The sequence below is a fragment of the Protopterus annectens genome, chromosome 14.part0 (assembly GCF_019279795.1).
Source record: "Protopterus annectens isolate FY-2018-M chromosome 14.part0, PAN1.0, whole genome shotgun sequence".
Classification (NCBI taxonomy): domain Eukaryota; kingdom Metazoa; phylum Chordata; order Ceratodontiformes; family Protopteridae; genus Protopterus; species Protopterus annectens.
In genome coordinates this window covers 10,724,191-10,750,485 of record NC_056748.1, presented here as the reverse complement: position 1 = coordinate 10,750,485, position 26,295 = coordinate 10,724,191, and the positions used below count along the sequence as shown (strand labels likewise).

At 38.7% G+C, this 26,295-nt stretch overlaps 1 protein-coding gene across 6 annotated transcripts in view; it reads left to right on the top strand.

Moving 5' to 3' along the window:
• Nucleotides 1–26,295, top strand: part of ADD3 (adducin 3) — a 3,087,715-nt gene that overhangs the window by 1,352,798 nt on the left and 1,708,622 nt on the right. The window contains exon 1 of one of the 6 annotated variants that reach the window (XM_044055706.1): nucleotides 116–139. The exons of the other annotated variants lie outside the window; for them this stretch is intronic. The gene's annotated coding sequence lies outside the window, so the exon portion shown is untranslated. Of the gene's footprint in view, nucleotides 1–115; nucleotides 140–26,295 lie in introns of those variants that run through there. 6 annotated transcript variants of the gene reach the window in all.

Here is a 26,295-nt window from a genome sequence, read left to right as displayed (position 1 = left end):
TAAGTTTGATAAAGAGCAGACAAAAGTAGTGCAAACTTTAAGTGTCTCTAGGAAGAGTGAATGTGTAGTCAAGGAAGTATAACCCTGTATAATGGGACAGCATGCTGTATGACATTGGAGAAATCATTTGCCTTTACAGGTAGTGTGTGGCGAAGCATAACTTAAACTGCTTATGTCCTTTACTGGAAGAGACATTTGACAATTTTTGTATTTCTTTCAACTGTATACTGTTAACAATGATTTACAAAGCATACCCAGGCACTTTAGTTATTATAGCTGCAAAGTACAATGTGCTGTCTTTTCAATTTTAGGGTCTTTTATATCAGACATGTTACTCCATTCTTCTCCTGAGTGTTTTTATTTATTTAGTTAGTTATTTATTGTTGACTTCAGTGCTTTGTATCCTACAGACATACTCTGTTTATTAGTTTGTGATGCACGCAGTCAGCGTTTTTATGGTGTTATTTTTTTTATATAACTGGTTCAACTTCTTAAAAATGTTCATGTGTCTTTACTAGCCGAATGTCGTATGCTTGTCATATGAACACAATGTGTGTCCATATTGTCCTTTGCTCCTTTTTTCCTTGCATATACCTGTTTGTAACTAAGCTGTTTCTATTTTGTCAGTTGTCAGGCATTTTCTACCCACAGTACAACAACAGAAAAGTTTTCTGTTTGGTATTAATATGGAAAATGAGTACAGGCAGAGCTGTATGTGTCCTGGAAAGTATTTTCCAGGACAAGCATGTTGATTTCATAGGCAAAGAATGTGAGATTTGCCATCATCATTGTAGAGCTTTAAAAACTTAAACTAATATGTAGCCTTGCTCAGCTGCTATATTTTATAATAAGTGCACAGTAGTTAAATGAGTTTTATATACTTTGTGTTGTGGGCCCAGCATTCTGTACATTAGCTGCTTTTGATGATTTATATAGATTCTAGCTATAAAGATAAAAGAGCGACTGAAACTGAAGATGAGTTGTTGTTAAAATGCTTGGATGGCAGTGCATTCAAGCAACAAAATCTCTTGTATGATATAGTTAGTACTTTTGAAGATTATACAGAGGCTGGAATGATTCTGTCCAGAACCAAGAGTTGTTGCTTAACTTAAAACCCATGAGAATGTTGTTGATTTATTTATTTATGGATTTTATTTATTCTTTGGCTGAAGAGTTTAGTCCCACAAGGCTAACAGCCTGTTTTCAGGGGAAACCTGAGGTGATATTTATACTGTCTAGGGGTAAATTGGCCAGAGTACAAAATTTACCAGTGTAGATTCCTACAGTTTCTGCTTTCATACTTTGACTTTTCATTTATTTAGGAATAATCAGACTGCTACTCATCTTGCCCATGTAAACAGGCACTTACGTCTGATGGATGTTAGCTGCTTAACAAAGCATGCAGTAAAATACCAGTCACCAGCAGTGCAGTGGAAAGAACCTGTGTTTCCTATCTTATATTCACACTGCAGTCATACAAATACTACCCAAAACATACTAGGACAGATTCCAAAAGATGTACTCTCAGTATGAGTGACTTTAATGTAAACCTGCCCGATTCCAAAAGACTTGCTCTCAGTGCAGGTGACTTACTCCTGTATAATATATCAGAATAATTCACTTACACAAAGACCAAGGCTTTTGGAATCTAGTCCCGAGTGCCAGTCTGCTTTATAGATAGGCCTTGCACCATTGTAAGTCATTTACACCAAGAGCAAGTCTTTTGAAATCAGGCCCATTGTTTCCCCTTCCTATATTTTCCAAACATAAGGCAGCTATTCCACTGTATAAACATAGCATTTCTTTCTTCTTTGGTAGTTCCAGACTCTCACTCAAGCAGATGGTGCTTCCATATTATCTACATAAATGAGCCCCTCCATGTCAGAGATGCATGTTCCTTCACTAAGTGTATTTAGTGGCTTGCTCTGGAGGTAATGGAGAGCTGTGCCAGGTCATTGCCATATTTTTCACTGTTTCATCTTAGTAACCTTCACAGGTGAGTTTGAGTGCCATTTTTTGTGAGGAGTGGGACCATTAGAGACGGCATATCTTTTTGTCAACATCTGGGCAGTGCAGTAGTCTAGTGGTTAACGTTGTCGCCTCACAGCAAGAGGTTCTCCAGTTCGATTCTTGGCTGGGGTGCTTTCTATGCAGAGTCTGCATGTCCTCTCTGCATTTGCATGGGTTTCCTCCCACATTCCAAAGACATGCATCTGGAGAGTTCCTCTCCGGGCCTCCACTGAAAGTAGGCTCTGTCCTAGTCGGACTTTCCTGGTCAACAAATAATAAATAAATAAAATATTTACATATGACATAATATAAAGTTGCCTTTATGCACTTCTCTTGCACAAAATCTGAGATTATTCATCATTACTAATTTAAAGTACAAACCATATTAAAAAATAACACCAGATGATCAACATTTGATTATAACTGTAAAAAAAAACATTGAATAACTGGGAATCAGCCAGACAACTAGATGCTTGCCTGATTAGCAGTCAGGCATCCTTACTGTGTCACATTGCTGCAGTGAGTAGCATTGTCACTGGACAACAAGTGGTTCTTCAGTTCTCTGCTCGGCGTGACCTCAGTGTGGAGTTTGCATGTCCTTTCTTTGTTCACATCAGTTTTCTGTGGGCAGTCTTGATGCCTGTGATATCCCAGAGACAAGCAGTAGGTGGATTGTGGACTTTACCTCTAGGGGTGTGTATGTGTGTGTGTGTGATGTGGAAGAAAGGGTTGGCAATCTGTTTCTCTTTTGTAATTGCCTAGTAAATTCAATGAATGGCAGCAGCTGTTTACAAGGTTGCTTTAGGAGTTGGATGCAACCAATAAGCATAAATGATGGATCCTTGGGGCATGAGCTTAATATATACAATCTCAAGTAATTACCATTAGAGGGAGTCCAGCTGTAAAACTGCAGAAGAGATTTTCTCCTCCTTTAAGTCAGCATCCTTTTGGTCTTGTGAATTAATAAATACTGTAAATATATGTTACATAAAAGCATGAAGTAAAAGCCAATACCAAAGGGCTCTGGCTTACTAAGTTTGTAGATGACTACAAGCTAGGAGCAGTCACTGAATCCCCAAATAATTTAGACATCCTTCAGGAAGGTTTATTTCAAATAAGTAACTGGTGTCATAATCATAGTCTGAAACTAAATGTCAAAATATGCATTACTGTATTCTTTGTGAGGTCCTCTACTTCAGGAAACTACCACATAGACAATACGCCTTTAGGACTTGATCCAGTTGTTTGGGATTTGGAAAGTTGTGTGGACAGTGAACTAACTTTTTATCAACATGTGTCTGTTGTAGGAAAGTCCATCTGTATTGCACAGCTTATAAACAAAGGGCTTGTGTCCAGATCTAGGTATGTCATTGTCCCCCTGTACTCAGCCCTCATAAGGTCAGTGATTGAATATAATGCCCTCTTTGGCATGTATATGTACAGACACATGCAACAACTGGAACACCCACAGAGATACCTTGTGAAAAGGATACAATGCCTAAACAGCATGTCCTACATGGAACAACTCAAAGCTCTGTCACTATACTCAGTGTCCTACAGACTGCTAAGAGGTGTCCTGAGTCTACCATAGAAGGTATCCTCCAACCTATTCTTGATGGATTTACTGAACATCAACAAGTCAAATGGCATCAGAAATACTCAGTATAAGGACCTAAACCTGTTCTGCAACATCAACAGAACAGTTTGGAGGAACAGGTATATCTCAGAGGATACCATTGCTGTGGAACAGACTCCCCATCCATATAAAACAAAGTTCATCCCTGTCCATTTTCAAGTGCAACTTAGATCTGTGGATGAGAAACAGAAAATTTACCCCAGAACTGCCCTCTCTACTACTAATGGAAAGAGGCAGCTCCTAAATCCTTTATCCCATGCATGGGTCCCTCAAATTATTTATGTTATGATCCCATTTATTCTCATTAGGGGTAATATATAATTATCAACCATGGGGTGGATAAGGCCAATCTATAACCAAATGGGATAGGTTATTTCAAGTGCAAAAATGTCAACTGGCTAGGCTTAAAATGTCCTGCAAAAGGCAGCTTGCCTAGTAATTACCTGTGAACATTAATAAGCACTACTAAATATGTTTTATATTTTTCATAGTTATTTAATTATTTATTGTGTAATTTACTAACCTTTTCCATGGTGGTGCAGTGGTAACGTTGTTGCCTCACAGCAAGAGGTTCTCCTGTTCGATTCTCGGCTGGAGTGCAGGGAGTGCCTTCTGTGTGGAGTCTGCATGTCCTCCCCGCAATTGGGTGGGTGTTCGAAAGACATGCGTAAATGGACGTGCCTTCATTGAAGGTTGAACGTCAAGCTGGCACCTCGGCGTATGGGAAAATCTACTGCCAATCATTAGCGGACCGGAGTTCCGCTGTGTTGACCCCTAACCGGGAAAAGCCAAAAGACAACAACATTGTGTAATTTACTAATTACATCGGAAGACAAAGTTACATATTCTCTTGTGGATGTCAGATTCCCCTAAAGATTAGCATTTTAAAGTTTTCTTTGCTTAAGGGAAAATTACATAGCTTACCTCTGCCTTTGTTGTGCTGATTAAGCAAGAAATCTTTGGCTGTTTAGATTTTCCACATTGTCTGCTCTTTCCCCTCCACATGCTGCTGTTTCTTTAACTTTTTTCATCCTCCACGGCTGCTAAAGTCAGTCTTAGATGTAATTATTAAAGGAAAAATAGAGTTGCAGGAGAAGTTGTGTGGAGATTTAAAGTTGAAAGAACTAAGCAAATAATGGGGTTTGGTTCACAGATACCAGTGGCCCATGAAACTTATGTGCTTTTTGCAATAGGCAAGGCCTGTATTTCTTTTGTTAATGGTGAAATGATGCAATCCCCATCTCTATGTACGGAAGTTCATCATGATTCTCTCTTGTGCATCTGTCTGCCAGTATGGGTTACAGAAGGAGTAGTAGGACGGGGACAGGTTGCTTTATTGATTCATGTGAAGCTGTTCAACATAGGGACCAACATCCAGCGGGGAGACCTAAGTCATAGGTACAAATCCTGTTTCCACAGTTTTGACACCTTCTGCAAAAAAAATCATGTTGTATGAATTCACCAGTTGTTATTCAGGGCACTCTTTCTGCTCTGTTTTGTTGTCTAGGGAACAGACATTATAACCCATATGCCCTGAGCTATGATGACACTCCCCGTAGTTGGGTACTCATCGTACTCCTCAGCTGTCCAGAATTTCTCAGAATGTCCAGATTTCTGCCTCATATTTTTGGCCCGTTTCTCATAAAAATTTGTAATTTTCTAGCAAATCAATCAGGATTGAAGTCACTAAATAATGGCAGACATTTGAGTATCAGACCCCTTTAGAAAATGCATGTTAGAGCAAAACCTGTTATTCTGGCAACTTTCTAACTTTATGAGAGCAATATTTAAAACTTTTCCATGATTTTGTGTTTGACCCCCCCCCCCCCCCCCCCCCCATTATTTGTGGCTTTGTCCAGAATTCTTGTGTTAAGAGGCTGAAAGGTATGGTGTCCAATGTATAGACGTACAGATTACAGATGTTTGTGGACTTGAAGATATTGGATCTTTTACTGGTTTTGACTAGGCAGGGTTTGTTAGATGGTAGTTTCTGTGGTATAAACAGCAACTGCAAACCTTCAACTATAGGAGACTTATAAGCAGAACCTTCTGTTTCTCCATCTTCATCCATTCAGAGGAAGGGGATGAATTTTCAGCAGGAGAAGACCACCCTTCTTTTCTGCTCAGTTTGGATACTGACACAGTGGGGGGGTGATAACTTTGTCATGAGGCTTTTATCATATGAATATTTCCTTTGTGGAAGTTGTTTAATTGTAGGCAATTTCAGTGGGACCTCAGATAATTTTCTTGTCCTTGGAAGAGTTGCATAGACATGGTGAACCTTGAGCCCACTTGTGTCTCTAGCTGTACCTGGTTAACATTCCATCTTTTTATGATTTGTACAGAGCTCTCTTCTAAGTGACATGCCTTCAGAATTCAGATATGTTCTACAGAGTTAAGGAGGAATGCAAGTATCTGAGCAGAACCCACTGGCTGGTGATTTCGCTGACTTGGTTCCACAAACATGGGTTTAAAAAGAGAATAGCACTCAGTACCTTGCCAGTGTGTGTGTGTGTGTGTGTGTGTGTGTGTGTGTGTGTGTGTGTGTGTGTGTGTGTGTGTGTGTGTGTGTGTGTTAGAGCTGCTAAGAAGGTATACCCTGGGCGTGTATTTGTACAATCTGGATGAGAGCTTTGTCTCAGTGCATTACTGACTTGAAAGTTGAAAACAAACACTTAAGCGTTAATATTAACACCTCACAATTTACAACGTGGTTCATGGATACCAGTTTTAGAATGTCTGCTTCTGCCACAGTCCTTAGTAGGTAAGTCTAGATTAGGACCATCAATTTCCAGATGTTGGCAGGGAATATGCCTTAAATGCAGTGTTGTATCAGGACTTGCATTTTGGCCCTTAGTTTTAAAAGGTTTTGCAAGAACTTGATGAAAAGAAAAGCGAATGGGTAACACGCAGCATATGTTCCATCCCACAGTTCTCACACCTTCTAATAATAATTTTTCCAAAGCCTGGTCATTCTATTGCATAAAATGTAATCAGCAGATGTGTTGTCAGAAGGATGCACTGTAGAGGTTATACAAGTACAGTACTAGGAGTTATTCCAAGTACACCACAAGAACAGATACTTGTGCTAGTAACTGTAACAATGGACTAGCTGAAAAAAAGGTCAGTACAAGCCAGTTGATTTATGAGAATAAAATAAAGGGTACAGTGTATTGTTTGTTTCTGGTTCTTAAAAGGAGGATCAGATATCCTTCCCATCTTGGCTATTAAAAACAGATCAAAATGTTGAATGTTCAAATTGTACTGTCTTTTAATGTATGATGGTTTTTTCGTTTTTTTTTTTTTTGCTGTTATGTATGTACAAGAAAATCATATGGAAATAACAGCACACTTAAAACGACTGTGTTGTCCTAATAGAAAGAATTGACTTGAGTTAGTGACTGTTGCAGACATGTTCAGTTAATGCATATATGGGTGCATGTTTACACAGTTGCATGCACTGCGTAGTAAATCTCATTAACCCCCCTCGGTTTTTTTTTGGTTTTTTTTTTTTACTCAAGACGTAGTGGGATAAACTAGTATTTTGCTGTTCACAGACATTGTGTATATGTGAGATGGCTTATATAGCAGTGGAACACAATTAATCCCACTCATGAGTAGGTTCACAGTCATTGCCAAGACTATACTAGTCAGTAGGTTAAATAATGAATGCCCTAACCCTCTGGGATTTTTTTTTTCTTTTACTGTTCTGGCAGCGGTATTTATGCTTGCTAGCATGTCTAACTTGCTGTTTTGACAAGTCTCTTGCATAGCATCAGAAAACAAATGAGGACTAGAAACTTACTCGTTTTTTTCATTTAGTTCAATAATTCAGTGCCTTAAATGTTAGAATCTGGACTCATCTCATTAGCAAATAGTAGTGTCCTTGTCAGTGCAGCACTTGGTCACAACCAGACCGTCTCCTGTAATGGGTTGTTCTGACTGCAGAATAGCAGAAAAATCTAAATGTTGTCCTTATTTTTTCCATTCTGGTATTTGTTTCTTTACACCTGTTGTGGAAATTTGCATGAAGCTCTTATATAACCCATTATATTACTGGGTACTGTGGTGTAGGGGAATGAATTATTTAGTTTTGCTTAACAAAATAAAGGTATTCTTATGATGTAAACTGGGTGCCATGGTCTGTGACCATGTGTTTAGCACTGTAAAGTATTTTCAGGTGACTAATGGTACTCTGATTTCAGGCATACTGAATACATCTGTCCATTTCAAATATGGATCTGTCATGTACAGCTTGTGCAAGGAATTTACTTTTCTCAGCTAATTATCATGCAAGCACAATATAAAGCACTTCCTCCTTCCACTGAAAGGTCAAAATTTTTTTTTTGTAGCTGCAAACTTTATTTATCAAAGGAATAATAGAGATATACAAGTTCATAAAAGCAGTGTACAGTGCCTTAAAAGAGAGAAATAACAGAATTTCATACTTTTAGCTTTCAGATAAGAAGCATATAGGTTTAACAAAATGTGTAGAGATCCAAGTATCTCTTCATGTTGGCTCACTATTGTCCAAGTCACTCTCTATCCTTCCCATGTTGCCCATTTGACGTTTACCTTTTTTTTTTTTTTTTACATGAAATGTGTATTTCTTCAACTTACATACAACGTTCATTGTGGAAATCAACTGTCTTACTGTAGCCAGATTTGCTTGCTTCCACTTCTTTGTAATGCATTTCATACAGGCCATCATAATTAAAGCTAGTAACTGCATATGTGCTTTTGTTAAATTAACTTCCTCCTTTATATTGCCAGTAACAATAAGTTTGTGTATTTTCACTCTTCCCTCATTCACTTGGTCTAGGAGTTCTTGGATCTTTCCTTGAAACTTGTGTGGGCTGGGCATTCCTCAAAAATATGTGACAAATCAATTAAGAATTGTTGTCTACATCTCCGGTAGTCTAGGGTAACTTTAGGGAAAATACATTGTAGTTTTGAAGGTGTATAAAAATATTATATTGGCATTGTCGTCCATAAAAGTCTACATTTTCACAATATTGCTGCTTACCATGGAATAGTTAATATGCAGTGCCACATATAATTAGAATAATTCCTGTCTGTATCCCTCCCCCATGTTTTTTAAACTTATCCACCTGATAATATTGTATGGACAGTAATTTACTGTAAATTTAACTTTATAATAAGTCATTTGTAAGGGGGTTGCTCCCCTAGCTTCTAAAAAAAAAACAATCAAGTAAAACTGACCTCTCATTTCTGCACATTCTAGAGAATTTCAAAGATCCTCACCGCTTTGCTAATTTACTGTATAAGTTTCTTGTACTAAGGTTCAAATAATGTTCTTCAAATGCTGTTTCCCATCTCTTCATAACCACCATTACTGGTGGCTGATCCCATTATTTTATGTCTGAAGCCAACAAATGACTAAGGTCGTGTGGACACCAAAATGAAGCCTGTGAAATAAGGAATGGATCATTTTTCCAGGAAGACTACTTACTCTTTTATAAAAGAGTCGTAACCTCCTTACACAAGATGTCTGCTATTCTAGAAGGTGTTACCCTCCCCACCAACCTTTTCTTGAAAGTAAGGCAATAGAATCCTTACAACCTACCCAATGAAGATAGCAAGAGAGCTTTCCATTCTGCCTTATACTGGTCACTCAGTGTACAGTATATGTATTTAAAAGTTGTGTCAATATTGTAAAGTTCTAGGAAGGAATTGAATAAATTGTGTAATATTGCTATCAATATATGTGAAGTATAATGTTTACGTTGACATAGTTTGATTACTTTAATATGAATGTAAATTTGTCTATATCACAAGTGATAATTCAATAAAGGTGTTTGAAAAAAATATTGTAAAGTTCCATGTGTGATGCTCAAAGCCCAGCCATTATTCTAGGCAGCATTAACTTCTTCCAGGTAACTCTATGGGTCTCTTGCTCCCAAATAAAGTTACAAATTTATTTTTGTTAAAGACTTAAATTTTGACTTTGAGTGGGGTGGGGCTAATATCATTTGTAAAACTTATAAAACATGTGGCAAAGTAAACATCTGCACGGTTGAATATGTTCTGAATCTAAAGGTCAGTCCTTCCCAGTACTTGAGATGTTTGTCACGTTTCTATCAAAGTAGTGTAGGCTGTTTGTGCTGTAGTAGTTAATGTTATACCCACATATTTTATCTTTTTTTTTTTTATTAAGCAAGAAATATCTTTATTAAATTATCACTTATGACAGAGGCAGTCATACATTTATATAACTGAAAACAAACCATACTGACATAATTTTAGTTGCAGACATTTTACATCACTTATAATCAGTCCAGTCACTGTCAGTCAATCATTACATAGCTCATTCAAATCCTGACTTTTTATTTGTTTGTTCATTTTACGTTTGTTTATCAGGACAGTCCTACTGGACCAGGTCCATTTACAGCGGAGGCCCGGGGAGGAAACTTCCACATTTACATAACAATCATTCCTCATCTGCATGTATTGTTCCCACAATTTCCATGTTTTTCTGTGTAGTTTGCTCCTACTCTTTTTTTAAAGATCCCGTTTCCAGTTGTTTTATCTCTGTTACTATATTCACTACTTCTAGCACAGTTGGTTTGGACTTTGATTTCCATTTCCTGTTAATTGCTTTTTTGGCAGCCACCATAATTACACCCAGCAACCCATTACTATGTCTAGGCATTTCCTATTCTGTATCATAGCTCAAAAAATAATTTCCTTAGTTATACCATTTCCTCACCAGTATTTCTGATAGAGTAGACATGCTGTAGGTGGATTTCACACTCCAAATTGGCCCTAGGTATGAGTATGTGTGTGCGTGTGCCTTCCGTAGAAGGTTGGGCGTCAGGCTGGCAACTCGACACCGTAAAACTCCACTGCCAAACATGAGCAAACAGGTGATCCGCTGTGGCGACCCCTAACTGGGAAAAGCCAAAAGAAGAAGTCTGCAGGGAATTTTAAAGTCTGCCAACTCATTACACTTGCAGAAAATATGCTCCCAATTACCTGTTTCTTCCCTATCACACCTCCAACATTTACTGTCTATCTGACGAAAAATTAATCGGAGTCTACTTGGGGTATAAAAATACCTACGTAAACACTTCCAAGCAAAGACCCTAAATCTTCTAGACTTTGCTGCATAACTGGGAGACATACATATATCTCCCCATTGTTTCCTTGTGAATTGCTTATCTAATCTTTCTCCGCAATCCTTTCTAACCTCCGGGCATTCATTATTATAATATTAATGAATATTTTATATGGTCTACTAATTTTTCCTTTTTAACAGCAGCTTCTGTTCTAGATTCTACTAAAAACTCTACCAGTGCTGGTCTTTCACTTAGGATCCCCCTTTTTCTTTCTCTTTGCCTATACGCTGATATCACTCCTTTATAGGAAAGGCAATCTCTAGCCTGCAGTCCAAATATGTGTACATTCTTGGCCTCTTCCCATTTTATTACCTTTCCCTCTCTAATTATTTGCTCCCAGTGCCTTGGTTCTTTTAGCTGATAAATCACTGGAACCACCACGATAATAAAATCAAACAAATTCTGTTTAATTAAGTAAGAGAACAAGCGCTTTCACGCACATTAATCGTGCGCTTCATCAGGTTACATTGCCTTGGTTCTTTTGCCAGTTTTCTCCAATAAATTTCAGCCCCCTCTTACCTATTGTCTGTATCCATAATTGCAGTCATCCCCATTGGCAGAATCTCCTTTCTCTATTTCCAAAATCCCAGTCTGTCCTTGTTTCTTGAGCTTTCTCCCATTTCATCATCCCTTTCCATTTACATTATATGTGTCTACTTGTGCTGTGTGTAGGAACCTTAACTGTCAAATACCCCTTAAAATTGTGTAATCCCAGACTGCCTTGTTCTGTTGGAAAAATCAGTTTATCCCACTTGACTCTTGCCATCTTCCCCTATCAGATAAAATCTTTCAGTTCTTTATTAATCGCTATCCACAACTTCTCCTCTGGCTGACAGAAATATGCCTGACCTGTGAATAAAACTAAAGGGACTAAAAACATTTCAGCTGCTTGTATCTTGCTATCTATATCCATAACACACAGTTTCCAATTTCTCAGCTTGTGTATTATCTTTTGTTTACTCTCTTCTCACATACCCTTAGCTGCCACACCAAAATCCTTTTTAATCCATACTCTGTAGTACTTCATTTTATCATAGGTTCATAGAAGGTTACTAGGCTAATGGACCTCGGGCCTTCACAAGCCTAGCCATGTAAAAAAAAACCCGTGTACCCTAATTGACCATAGTTAGATGGTCATTATCAGAGCAATTTTGTGATCAGCACCAACTACCCCTGTCCATGAGGGGCATAGGTGCCACCCCAGGGTGAAATTATGGTCACCCATCCGGCCGTCAAGGTCCCACTTAAATAGGATCATTGAGGAGCACTGCTTCACGTGAAGTGGGAGCTTATTCCAGAGGAGTGGCAATCTCTGGGAGATGTATCTGTCTGTCCAACATGTTTTGTTACTGTCACAGGCTAGGTTGAGATCCCATGAGAAGAGCGACTCTTGTCCCACTTGATTTGCGGATGTGCAGCATTTCCATTAGGGCAGAGTCAGAGACTGCTCTGTAGGCCAGGCACAGCTCACCTCTCAGCAGTTTGTGTGCTACAGAGTAAAGTGATGGGGCTTTCAGTCTTTTCATGTAAGTCACATTTTGGAGGCCCTGGATTCTTTTGGTTAGAAACCTCTGCAGGTGTCTGGTGAGATGCATACAGAAGGCAGCATTGTACTCAGTTAGTGATCTGAAAAGGGTCGAGTACAGTGGAGTTATAACCTCCTTAGATTTGGATGTGATGCCCTTATTTATGAGATGCACAATGTAGTAGGCCTTCCTTACCACTATGGACACATGGTGATCAAAGTTTAGATTGCTATCAGCCTGTGTTTCCAAGTGTCATACCATTGGGTTTCAGCTTAGAGGGGTGCTATCTATATCATAATTACCAGGGGCTACTTCTTTGCCAAGGGGACTAATGAGGCATTTTTTGCATCTAGTTTTAGTTCATGACTTTGGCATCAGCCCTTTCTGTAATATGATAACATTGCTGGGGGACTTTATGATTGTGCCCAGTTTGCAGTCATCTGCAGACTTGGTAAGCCACAGGACATCTACTTTTGCCTAGACTCAGAGAAATAGATTCCAAACAGTAGAGGGCCCAACATATATCCTTGTCATACCCCACTGGTAACTGGACTACTGGTAGAGGTGGACTCCCTAACTTTGACAGAGAGCATCCTATCAGTGAACCAGCTGGCTGCCCATCTAGTGATTTATGGGTTAATCCCCAGCTGGGAGAGTTTCTCAATGATCTCTGAGTTGAGGATTGTGTCAAAACCCTTGGCTAAATCAAGATAGGCAGTATATAATGCTTTGCCCTCATCCAGGCTTTGATAACACTCTCAAAGAAGCCCACCAGGTTTAATAAGCAAGATCTGCCCTTAATGAGACCAAACTGGGTCAGGTTAGTAAAATGAAAAAAAGGCTTCACCACAGCAAAAAGTTCACTAAGAAATTCTGTTAAAATGTAGGCTTTAATAAAATGAAGAAATAAAAAGCACAAATTGTGCTGTTCAAGTTGCAGGTCAAACAGGATAAGCGCTTTCAGTTAAAAAACCTTCTTCAGATCCTAGTGTGTAAACCTGACTTACTGCTGTTAAATAAAGATCCTTAATTGCTCAACCAATCACATACAGCAATCAGATGCACGCCTTCCTTAAGCCTCCATTTCATTTCTTAATTAGGCTTCTCTCTTTCAAAATAGGTTTAATAGGAACTACTCTGTTGAGCCCTGGAAATAAATTAGCTCTGAGGTTCATGATCCATTTGCTTTCTTCCTTTTCAGTTTTGTTGACAATGTCTCCTCCACGGAGGTTAGTAGTCACAGTTGAGATAACCATAAAGCTAAATGAATGCCCTGGATTTTCAGACACATGTCCATATAGGGCATTGGTTACCAGTTTATTCTTGATGTCTAACAGGTGGCGAAGTATCCGTTCCTTAAACTTTCTATTGGTCTTTCCTACATAATAGGCTTGGCACAAATTACAAGTGCCAATGTATGTAACATTCTTGGTGTTGCAGTTAGCAAAACCAGAGTACTTATAGCATTTGTTAGTTACCGGATGAACAAAACTGTTGGAACATTTAATGTGGCTGCAAGCTTTGCAAAAGCCACATTTCCAAGTTCCTAACCTATTTCTTCCTTCTGTACTCTGCTTATTAGGTATTCCATCATAGTTGCACAATAAAGCCTTTAAGTTCTTCTTGTTTTTATAACCAAATTTAGGTGTTTCCCCTACAATTCTCTTAATTTTACTGTCAGCAGTTAAGACTGGCCAAAATTTCTTGATGGTTTCATGGACATCAAAAGAGTCAGTGCTGTAGGTCATCATGCATCTGACACTGTTGCTGTTCCCACCTTTCTTCACATCACTCTGCTTCTGTTTCGAGTAGTACGGTTGCCCTTTGTTGTATCGAATGGACATTGCTTTGCCTTTACTCATGACTAATTGTTTTTCATTGTAGCCTCTTGAAGCAAAATTCTGTAAGAGTTTGTCTTGTTCCTGCAGAAAATCATCATTGTCAGTACAGAGCTTGGATATCCTGCTCACTTGATTTTCAACAATATTCTGAAAAACATGTCCAGATGCATGCTACTGTAGTATAGCATATGGTTCCTCCTGTTTGGTTTCCTGAATATAGTGGTGCCGATTCCTTTGCTATTTTACTATTTTTGCCTATTAAGGCTTCCTCTGGAGGTGGTTTTTGGTTTGATTGTTTAAACTGGGTCAGGTTAAGAGTTTGAAGGTCGCATGTGTCCTTGTTGATATGGTCCATGATGATTTTTTCCATGGCCTTGGTAGATAAGGCTGGTTAGGCTTATGGGGCAATAGTTTCGTGGGCTGGTTGATGGACCCCTTTGTGCAAGGGGGATTACTGTTGCTGTTCTCCAGCTGCCAGAATAAAGCCAGTGCTCAAGCTATGGTTAAAGAGAGTGCCATGTGTTTCCGCTAGGTGTTGTTTTAGATTTAGTAAGCAATCTAGGATGTTATCTGATCCCATAGAGGCTGTGTGTTTGTTTTTGAAGAGGACTTGTATGACCTGTTCTTTGGAGATACTCTGTAGAGGGCTGATGTCAGGAATTCTTTGGGGTATGGCTGGTCGGGACAGGGGGATGAAGTTATTGGCAAATCTGTCAGCTATCAGGTTGGCAATTTCCTCACGTTCAGTGTGAGTGGTACTGTCCACTATAAGTTCGGCACATGGCTGGGCATTCCCTTTTAGGTATCAGATGTAGCTATAGAATGCGTTATGGTTGCTTTAGCTAGGGGTGCTAATTTAGTCGTGCAACTAACCTTAGAGGACGTAACAAGATGTCTGATTTGCTTGTTCAAGCTGTGGAGGGTATTCTTCTATTCTTCTTCTGTTGAGTAAGTTCCCTCTTGTTCTTGGATATCAGTGTCTTTCTTTTGTTATATAACTTATTTGTACTTACAGTCCACCAGGGTGGCTTGTTTTTTTGGGAGGACTTGGTTTTATTCCTGTCAGGTACAGCTGAGTCAATACATTTAAGTGACTATAAAGGGCATTTGTGTACACTTCTGTATAGGAGTCATTGTTGGTTGTATTAGTAGGGGTTTTGCAACTTTTTATACCATCGCTTAGTAGGCTGTAGTTAGCTTTGGAGAAATATTTCAGTTGTTTTGCTCCTGTGGGGATGTCAGGTGTGATCTGTACTTTAAACGAGATTGATTTATGCGCTGAACTTACCAGGGAGGGCAGCACATGGGGTAATGCAGTGACCCCCCCCCGCCCATGTTGGTGAGCAGTAGGTCTAGGACATTTGAGCCCGTTGTGGTGGTGCAGACCAACTGTTCCAGGGCATTTGAATTAACAAAATCCAGGAACCTTGGAGAGTTCATGTCTGTGCTCATGTAAGTTGCCCAATCGATATTCTCCAGGAGTAGCTGAGACAAACAACTGGTGTCAGAACTCTGGACTAAATCTAAATGCCAAGAAATGCGTAATAGTATCCTTGGGAAGTCATCCACCCCTGGTAACTATCATATTGACAACACAACCCTTACGAGTTGACCTAGTAGTCAAGGACTTAGGGACACATATAGATAGTAATCTAGCCTTTGACCATCACGTCTACAGTAGTGAGGAAATCATTCTATGCTGCGCAACTTATAAACAAAGGCATGGTATCCAATTCCAAGGAGGTCATTGTTCCACTGTATTTGGCATTCATCAGACCTATCATTGAGTACAATGTCCCCTTTGGTATGTACCTAACCAGGTATATCCAACAATTGGGAATGTCTGCCAGAGGTTCCTCACTAAAAGGATACAGGACACAAGTAAAATGCCCTATGCAGACTGCCTCAAGGCCCTATCTCTGTATTCCATCTTGTACAGGCTTTTGAGGAGAGATCTTTGCCTGGCATATAGGGCATTGCCAGACAGTACTGTGATGGACCTCCTACATATCCACAAAACAAACACCACCAAAATACCCATTCTAAAGACATAAAACGTTGTCTATGATATAAATAGGATCTGCTGGAGAGACAGGTATGTATTCTAGAAACTACCCTGTCTATGGAACAGGCTTCCCATCCATGTGAAGCAGAGTTCCTCCCTAACCCAATTCAAGTGCAACTTGGGGAACAAGAAATTCATCTCTGGTTTGGCACCTATGTCTCTGATGGACATGGACAACCTATAAATGATTCATCTCCCAACCCCGCTTGTAAATGTTGCATCTCCCAAACTCCTGCTTACACTTATCAAGGGTATCAGAACTTGTCAGAGATTTGGGATGCATGGCTAGGTTTAAAAAGGCCCTTGTGGTCATTAGTGTAGCAAACACCAGTGAACTTATGAACCTATGATGGAAGGAAAGTTGAAATCTCCCATGACCAGTGTGTTTGTGGCTGTATGCTAAGTGACTCTAGCAAGTCCAGGTAGTTGCTATGCTTCTCCTGGTTTGTGATGGGGGACCTGTAGATAGCAATGATGTGGTAGGTATTTTCCTTATAGTTATTTGGACCTGGAGCAGCTCAAAATTGTTGTACTGTTTTACCAGTCTAGAGGTGTATTTGGATTTAATGAAGATGGATACACCTCCATCTTTGGATCTTTCTTGCTCGTTTTGAGGTCTGAACTTGTGAAAGGCTTTGTAGCCTTGTACGGCTGGGGTGTTCTCTGTGTCCTTGAACTAAGTCTCCGTGACTAGACAGACGTCGGCATCTTCCAAGATGAGGAGTACTTCAGTGAGTGTAGTTTTACTGTTTAGGTTCCAAGCATTAAGCAGCATAACCTTGAGTTTGTGTTTACACAATTTTTTTACATTGGAAGTTTTGTTGTTTTATCATTGCCTAAAATAAGGTACTATAGGGAGGCAAGCATCTTTGCCAGTATCTGAAAGCCTTGAGGAGACAGGTGAAGGCCATCTGTGGCAAAGCAACATGGTCTGTCGACCATGTCTTCCCAGACTGTCAGGTACTGGATCCCCCCTGGAGTGACACGAGAAAATAAGCCAATTATTGAAGTTAATCATTTTTTGTCTGTATTGCGTCGTCATCCTATGTGAATGTAGAATTCTACTTAGGGCTAGGGACATACCTGCCTGGGACACATAATCTTGAGAGTTCAGTTGTGTCTGTCTTCATATAGTCCAGATAGGTATGTGTCAAGTCATTCATTCCAACATGTACTATGACAGAGTTGTAATGATTGTTGCTGAGTGACTTCAGTACGTGCGGGATTTGACAGATCCTGACACCTGACAGACAACTGATTGTGACCTTCTTATTCAACCTGATGAGGAGGGCATCTGTGTTGTGTGTCTCACAACTGAGTTGCCTGGCGTTAGGAATTTAGGTTTTGAGGGGGTTTGTCTTAGGGGCTTAATTGTTGAGACACTGATTGTGTGTTATGTGTAGTGGTGGATTCTGTTTGAGTTTGAGAGGTCTCTGATCTTTTGGTAGGCTCTTGGTGAGTACCTCTGCTTATGTGGGTTTGTGTGTCTTGACCTTATCTTGAGTGAGTGGAGAGGTGTGTGTGCTGACAAACCTGTTTGATGTCTTGTTTATTGTTATGTAAGAGGACTGAGTCTAGTTTCATGGTATAGTTGCATCTCTCACATAGTGTATTTATTTGCTTTAGGAGCAAGTGGTTATCAGTATACATGAGGCAATTGCTACATTTCCTCAGGATACCCATGTCAATCTGGTTGGGTGGAGAAATGTTGGGAAACTGACTGTCTATAGTAGCAGGTAGTACTAATTTGTGAGAGGGCAAATTAGATTAGCTATTGCTCTGGGATTAACAAGGGAACTTGTTCTGTAGGAGATCAGGGATGAAAAGTGGAGCAACGCTGCTTAGTACAAAGCTGAGTTGCCTGCAGCGCAGAAGTGTGCAGCTGTGTTGACCTCAAAGCGCAGGGAACCTGGGAGGGTTTTACTGACTGGTGTCTAGGGAAAAAGTTGTTTCTAGGCATTTGCATCTGCACAGAGCACTGCTAACCCTCGATGCTCGGTGCACAGTTGTATACAAACATAAGGCTTGTATACAGGTGAAATTACACAGTTTTATACTAGTCTGCCAATGGGAAATCACACAATGATCCACCAATCCCAATCAGTGTTTTATTAATGTTGTCAAATGTTTGCTTCCTCTCCACAAAACCACAGTGACCCACATCTGTCAATGTTGGCATCACCTTTGCCATTCATTTAGCCATTATAGACATAAACACTTTATAATCATGGATTAGGACTGAAGTGTGCATGCATGAAGCTGGATCTGATGGGTCTGTATCATCTGTAGGTATTACAGTTACCACAGCTTTCTTCCAGGACCTTCTGGACCTTTATCAGTTTTTCTCTCCTAGCTTCCAAACTTCCACAGGAATACCATCTATTCCTGGGGGGCTTTCCTGTAGATTGGTTATACATCATCAATTTGATCTCATCTCCTCCTATCCTAACTGTTAGTAATTGAACCTCATCCACCTCTAACCTTGGCATATTTAACTCTGCTGTAAACATTTCCATTTGTACCTTTTTTGATTTCTATATTTCTCTTCTTTATGCAAACTTTCATAAAATTTTCAAAATATGTCTAGTACCTCTACAGGATCTCTTGTCATCTTCTTTTGCTATAGGCTCCCTAAGCTTTGCAACAAATATTTTTACTTTCTGTTGCCTGAGTCATTGTACTAAAAGTTTTTGTGCTCTGGAGTTATCAAAAAACAGTTGCTTAACAGCAATCTTTCTAAACTCATGCATATTATCAGGGTAGTCCCATATTTTCTGTTTTGTATTCTGCAGTTGCTCCGATTCTTGTTCTGTGAGAATCCTCCTATTCTGCAATACTTTAACCTTTCTCAATCCCTTTAAATAATTTTTGTTACCTCTTAACCATATCTCTCTTTCATTTCCACCCTATTTTTAAACTCCACTTCAGTTTTATCCCACTCCCTAGCTATGTTTTCATAAGAAATTTCTATCTTCTCTAATAACTCACAAATAATTTCCTAACAGATAGGTGGGAAAGCCCCAGTGTCTCATTTTATTTCATTGACATGCATTTTTATTTTAGTTATTATTGGTTTGTGATCTGAAGTAGTTATTGCATGTCTATCAAAACTTTCATGTTCCTGCGAAATATATGTTCTATCTAGTCTAGACCATTTTTTATACTTTGGGGAATAATATATAAATTCACTTTGAACTCCAACTACTGAATTGACATCTTCCATGCCAAATATTTTCATAAATTTCTTCAAAAATCTACCATCCATTGTTATATTTTCCCTTCTGGGCCCTCTGATACATCTTCACTGCTGCAAATCAAATTCCAGTCCCCACCTATAAGTAATATTCCCTGCTGAAAGCTGATTATTTCTCCAAGAATTTCCTTTAGCTCCATTATACCAGTTTTAGGGGGAATATAAGTACATGCCAGTGTAATCCTCCTCCCTTGCCAGTAGTCACTTAGTACTACAAACCTACCATTACTATCTTTTTATCCTCTTTTATCACTATTGGAGCTCTTCTTGCAGTCAGTACTCTGCGATTACTAAGGACTTGAACCTTCAACTTTGACTCCAGTGGTGGTGAATTTATGGAATCACTATTCAAGACATCTGACACTATATGAAACAAAAGAATAGTGAACAGAGCAGATCTTTTTTGGGGGGGTTATGGTTTGACAGAATGCTTTTAAAGGATAACTACATTGTAAACACATGTCATTTCTGCAGTGTGTATTTTTCTCTCTACAGAATGATCCTCAAAATTCCACATATTAAAAAAGAAACAACGTAGATGTTTATTTAGTCAGAGCCTATGTCACATCGTACAAAACATTTTGTTTTATTGAAAGCCCTCAAACAAAAAAAAACCCACACCTAATACACCACTAACACCTATTAACTTAATAGTAACACACAAAACTATGTACATCTTCAAATATTGAAGTATTACCCTCCTAATAGGAACATTTATCCCTGACTGATAGCTACACTCACAGATTTGGGTTAACCTAAAAGGAAGGTTGTCCAAACTAAGACGCATGTTACAGCTTGTGCTTTTACTAAGTGTTGTTCGGTTTTGTCTTATCTTTATTACTCTCCCAGACTGGGAAAACACTTGAATACTTTTAGAAAATGTTATCTACTACCCATTGAATGAAATAAGCATTCTGTTTTTATTGCTGTTTATCAGATTGTCTCCATGGAGACATGAGAATTAGATACAGAGTTGCTTCTACAAGCAGTCTCTTAATTGTGATATACAATGTTCTTTTTTATTTATATCCTTTCTCTTGAAACCTTTTACTAAATCAAGCTAAGGGCCTTAATCCAGTCATTCTTCTATGCAAGAGTGAAAAAAAGCACATAATATTTTATATCATGCTCTTTTGACCACACTTTTCTTCTTTTTATACATAGTAGTGCCTACATTTCTTAAAACTAAACAAAGAGAAAGAAAAGTTAAAAACATTGATCTCCATCTCCCAAGTCCAGTGTCTGCTTCATTTCCAGTATACTTCGGTTCTTCTAGTCAACTGTTGTGCTTTTTCTGTCTTTCAAGCATTTTCCATTGAAACCGCACAGTCTCTGTGATCTTTACTTTACTACCAGAAGAACACGAAGCAGAATCTCCTTCTGTTTCATACCTCACTTTTGTTGGGCAAACTTTTGTGTTTCCTCCTTAGCATGCTCTGCATCCAAAAATGATTTTGTCCCTCCAGGAAAGAATATTCTAAAAATAGCTGGGTACAGCAGCTTGACTCTCACACTTTCTTCTCGACATTCCCTGATTAGTGGAATACATTTACTCCTCTTCTGCCTGGTAAACAGAGAGTAATCAGTTTTCTTGAAATACTCTACTGTTTCCCAGTTTTAGTACTGTGTGTCAGAATTAACTCCTTCTGCTGGTATGATTGCATCTATACTATTAAAGGTTTAGGTTGATTTCTCATGGCCAGGTTTGGAGCATATACACAATGTGCCCTTTCAATTAATAACTCCTGCTGTGGAATACCAGTCCAGTTGCGCATTGGTGCTTTCATAAATTAATGCAGTCTATTCTTTCCAGAGTCTCTGGCACAGCAGAAAATCTCAGGTTTTCCCTACATGCTGTGTCCCTGAAACATCTCTTCTTGATCTGTCCCTGAAACATCTCTTCTTGAGCAGTCTCGTATTCAGCCAGCCTTTTTCTTCATTTTGACCTCTGAGTTTTGCAGTTTTATCACCTCATCTGAATATCATTTTAAGGCCTCCTCCATTTTATTTCAGCTATACTCCTTCAGGGTTTCATTTATTTCAATCATCTCCGAGTATATTTGACTTATTTTTTCCTGTAGGTTACTGGAAGTAATGTCTTGTACCAAAGCTGGAGCTTGCAGTGTACACTTGCAGAATTCTTCCCAGTGTTTTTCCTCACCTTTTGTGATGGATTTTTTTTTTGGGTTCTCTGCATTTTTTTTTTTGCCGGCATCCTCACAGTGCACTTTCTAGCCAGTTACTGAAATTTATCCAAAAATGTGGGTTTACTAGCTCTCTCTTCTGAGTTTCTATTTTCACATGGGAAAGTTGAAATTAAGCTGTTACTCAATGTGCACCCATCTTGGAAGTTCGCCAAATATTTTATCTTGTGATGAGTCTATACATAATGGAAATTAGATAGCGTAGTCTCAGAAGGGGTGTAATTTTTTTGTAAGGGTTACAATCTTTTCTTCATTTATTTAATACCCTGAAAACTTGCCAAAGGATTGCAGGGTGTTAAATATGTGGCTCAAATAAACTTCAGCATCATCCAAGTGTAAGAGAAGGTCATTGGCATAAAGTGAGGTAATAAAATGACCATTGCTGCTCTTACATAGCTTCAAAAAGCCACATGATCTTAATTTTAATGCCAAAGCCTCTAAATATATGACAGATATGGGAGATAAGGAGCACCTTTAATGGGGTATCCCTACCTATTGGAAACCCCTCTTAGGTTAGGCCACTTATCTTCACCTGTCCCCTTTTCCTTCATTAGGTTTCAGTAAGGTGATGTATAAATTTCCCAGGAAAGTTAAACCTGACCAAGACATGAACAATATAGGGCTACTTAGGGTGGTCATATGCTTTCTCAGCATCAACATGTGATGTTAATTATTTCCCCAGTGTTTTTGACATGTCCTTAAGCCATATAAGTCTTAATGATGTTCTCCTTCGAATGAAACAGTCATGCATTACTATTGAAGAAGATAGGAGAGTGACACTGAATCGAGAAGGTCAGGACAGTTGACATGACACCCAGACCCCATGTAGAAAAAAAATGGAAAAAAGGAACTGTTGATGATTTGCATTGACAGCAATATTTTGAAAACATTCCTAGTCAAAAGTGTTTGCTTTTTCTTTCTGCTGCCCCTTTTGAAGCTTTATAAAACATTACCCGTCATTATTAAGTACTGTAGACAATCTCTGGATTCTTTCTGAAGTCATGATAGCCAGGGGTATCACCAAATAATGTTAATAATGGTTTGTGGTCAGTAACCATTTTGTATTTTCTATCCTAGGAGTTGATGCAACATTTCTTCTCCAAAAGTTAAAGCACACTTCTGATTTCAGAATACTTTCTGTCTTCAGATATCTTGTGAACGTAGTGTTACCTACACCTTATTGCAAGTCGGGATTCCTTTATGTAGTGCAAAAGCATTTTGCTCAAGCCTTTTTCATTGTCATGACATTATCTGTCAACACACCCCTCAGCAGTGGTATCACTGTATCTTCGTTAGGAGTGACCTTTCTGTAAAACATGGAATGCATGTAACTGTTTAACAAGTGACGGGGGACATCTTATAAGTGGCTTTCACCTTCCCTGCTGAAGGACACAACCTCTTTCTGTTCAGAATGTCTCACATTCAGTGTGTGATAAACTCACATTTTGATTTTTTTTAACTCTGAAACTTTAATCTTGCAGTCATAACATTTTGCTTAAGTTGCTGCCTTTTCTAAGAAATTGTACATTTTCCAAGTACTTGAACATTTTAATATACCTGACTAACGTTACCATTATTCTTTGAAAATGCACTGTGCATGTTATTTGTCACACACTTTTAGAATTATCATGTAGCACTTGGTGATGGGCAGCAGCTTAGAGGTGTTTTAGAAAACACCATCACTTGTATGGTATTCATCTTTTCCACTCAAAGATCCAGTTATATGTCAGCCCTAATTAGCTGTCAGTTTATAATCACAGTAGATGACATTGTCTCTTTTATTCACTTTCTTTCACTGGGCTTATACCTTCTCTTTCAAACTCTTTAAGCTTTTCATCCACGCTTTCCTTCACTGCATATGGTCACAGTCTATTGCAACATTTTTATGTTACACCCTGCCTCACCAGATTGGCAATTTGAACAATACACAGTGTTTCAGGCTCCTCAGGAAATGTTTTGTCATGTAAATGAAGCACTTATTGCATGTATTTAAACTGCTGCAATATGCTTTGACTGTGTCATAATTTAATTCCACTTTAACATTAATTTCTGCCAGTCCTTTACTTTTTACCACAGTTAATGAGACTCATTCTTTTTGTTTTTCATATCGTACTGTATTATATATACTTTTTTCAAACTTCCTAACAAAAAATGTGTCTGTTTTGTGATCAGCTGTCATAAGTATATTTTCAAAACAGTGGAAACAGTCCAGTATGAAATATGCTAAAAATACATAAAAACATTTTTACAGGGGCCAAGCCCCTGCATCTCAGTGCTGTTACTTTTATGTCCCATCTTCAAAGGTGCATCTTGGGGGAAGGAGAAGTCCTTAAGAGATACAATCTTGCTCTGAAGATGTAAATTTCTGGTTTCACAAATTAGTGACTACACATTAGATGGACAATCCCTTCTGTCCTGCACAAAAGCCTGGCACTTGTTTTGCATTTTTACATTGAAGTTATGTTGCCATGTATATTAAGCTGTTCCCCTAACAGTATAAGGTCGTCTTCCATTTGTCTCCTCTTCCCATTCTTGAATAGCATCTCTGTGTGATGGTGTCATCTTTTCTGGAGAAAGACAGACTTTACCTTCCAGAGCCCCTACATATTATCACTTTCATGCGCGAAAAATGAGTGGATGCAGTATTGACCCTGTGGTTCCCCAGTGCCATCCAGCTTTATATGAGTGGATTCCATTTTTAATTACCTTTTGTGTCCCATTTTGCAGACAATACTTAAAAAATCACCACATGCATAAGCTGAAAAAAACATGTATTTTTTATGTTGTCACAATGTTCAGTAACTACTATTACCAATTGTAAAATTTTTTTACTAAGTTTGCCTGATCTCGGTACCATTGAAAACTTCACAACAGTTGTATTCGTTCAGAATGGATTCAATGAGAAATACTGTTAAATTTCAGAATCCCCAGTAAGTGTCACTGACTGGTTTGCAATGACTCTTGCACATTTGTTTCTTACAGATATGTTACACACTCTGTAAAAAGAGCTCGCACAAATGTAAATAAATAGCTAAAGTAACTCCTACTTTCCTTCCATGAGTCTTCCAGAGTAACCTATTTCCTGGCTTGCAAAGTTCAGCTAATTATTGAATATACACCCATTAGTTATTAGGTTTATTCATCTACAGAATACAAAAGGTTTAACGATTTTAAGTCAGCAGGTGGGACTACATCTGCAAACAAAAGCAGTAGACTGAAAAAGAGATGTGACTTTTCAGCATGAATATCTTTATGACCCCAGTGGGTATGAAGTAAAAAAAAAATTCTTTAGGCTGAATGACATAAGAATAAGGGAGACAAATTCCTAAAGAGTGCATTATGAGATTTCATTCATCCTCAGCATACTGAGCACTGAGGAAGTTGAGTGTCACAGGAGTGCCATAGAGGAGAATAAACATCTAAGTTGTTTCTTTTTTAATATGTGGAATTTTGTGGATCATTCTGTAAAGAGAAAAATACATTCTGCAGAAAGGAGATGTGTTTAAAGTGTAGTTGTCCTTTAAAGCATGCTGTCAAACTATACACCCCCCCCCCCCAAAAAAAAATAATAATCTGCTTTGATTCTTTTGTTTCATATAGTGTCTGATGCCTTGAGTAGTGATTCCATAAATTTACCACCACTGGAGTCAAAGTTGAAAGTCTTTAGGTGTTAACCTTTGTGAAGATAAATCGCATCTGCTGTTTTTCAATGTTCATAAACTCTACTTTTATCTAACAGTTTGCTAAAAATTTGGTTGTATTTCTCTCTTCACTTACCTATAGAATTTGGGACTTACTTTGTTCGACCATTGAACTTTACACTTTTTAAATTTGTTTTCAAAACTCTTTTTACTTTGAAGGGACTATGATCAGGCACCTTACACTGGTCACTACTACTGAGTGGTAATGTCTTTGAAACACTGAACAGAAATGTTATTTGTCTCTCTACTGCAGAAGGACCAAGCCTTGACATCTGCTCAGATGATCAAGCTCAGGTAATGTCTTGGACATTGGAAGAACTGGACAGGGAAAATAGGAAATGAAAGGCATATGTCTTGTCTATCCCAGGGAAAGAGGTTGGTGGTTCCCATATGCCACAAGTGCTGGGAAGAATGTGTGCTTGATACTCTTAAGCCAGTGATGGTAACCCTTGTAGGTATATATGAGGGAGCACTCATGCATCCTAGATGGGCATAGGTGTTCATATCAGCCACTGGGCAGGAGGTTACAAATAACATAAAATGTATGCTCCTTAACCTATGCTCTAACAGTACTGGGCTGACATGGAAGTTCATTGGCCTGGTAAGAATTACCCATTCTAAAACAAGAAATAATAAACTATTATTTTCTGTCACATTTTTCAAAAACTCTGGCTGTATTTATCCCCTCATTTACCTGTAGAGTCCTGGGCACCAGGTCACTAAAATGAGTATGTTGCCTCCATGTCAGAGGGCAGTTGAGATAGACATGGAATACAAAGTACCCTCATGGCTGCTTGACAGACCGTGGCCTATAAATGCCTCTTCCCTCTATGACTTGGTTGGGGGAACAAGTAGGGCTGGTCTCAGTAGAGGAGGACTTGGTGCTGGGTCAACATGAGGGCAAAAAGTACCTAAAAAAA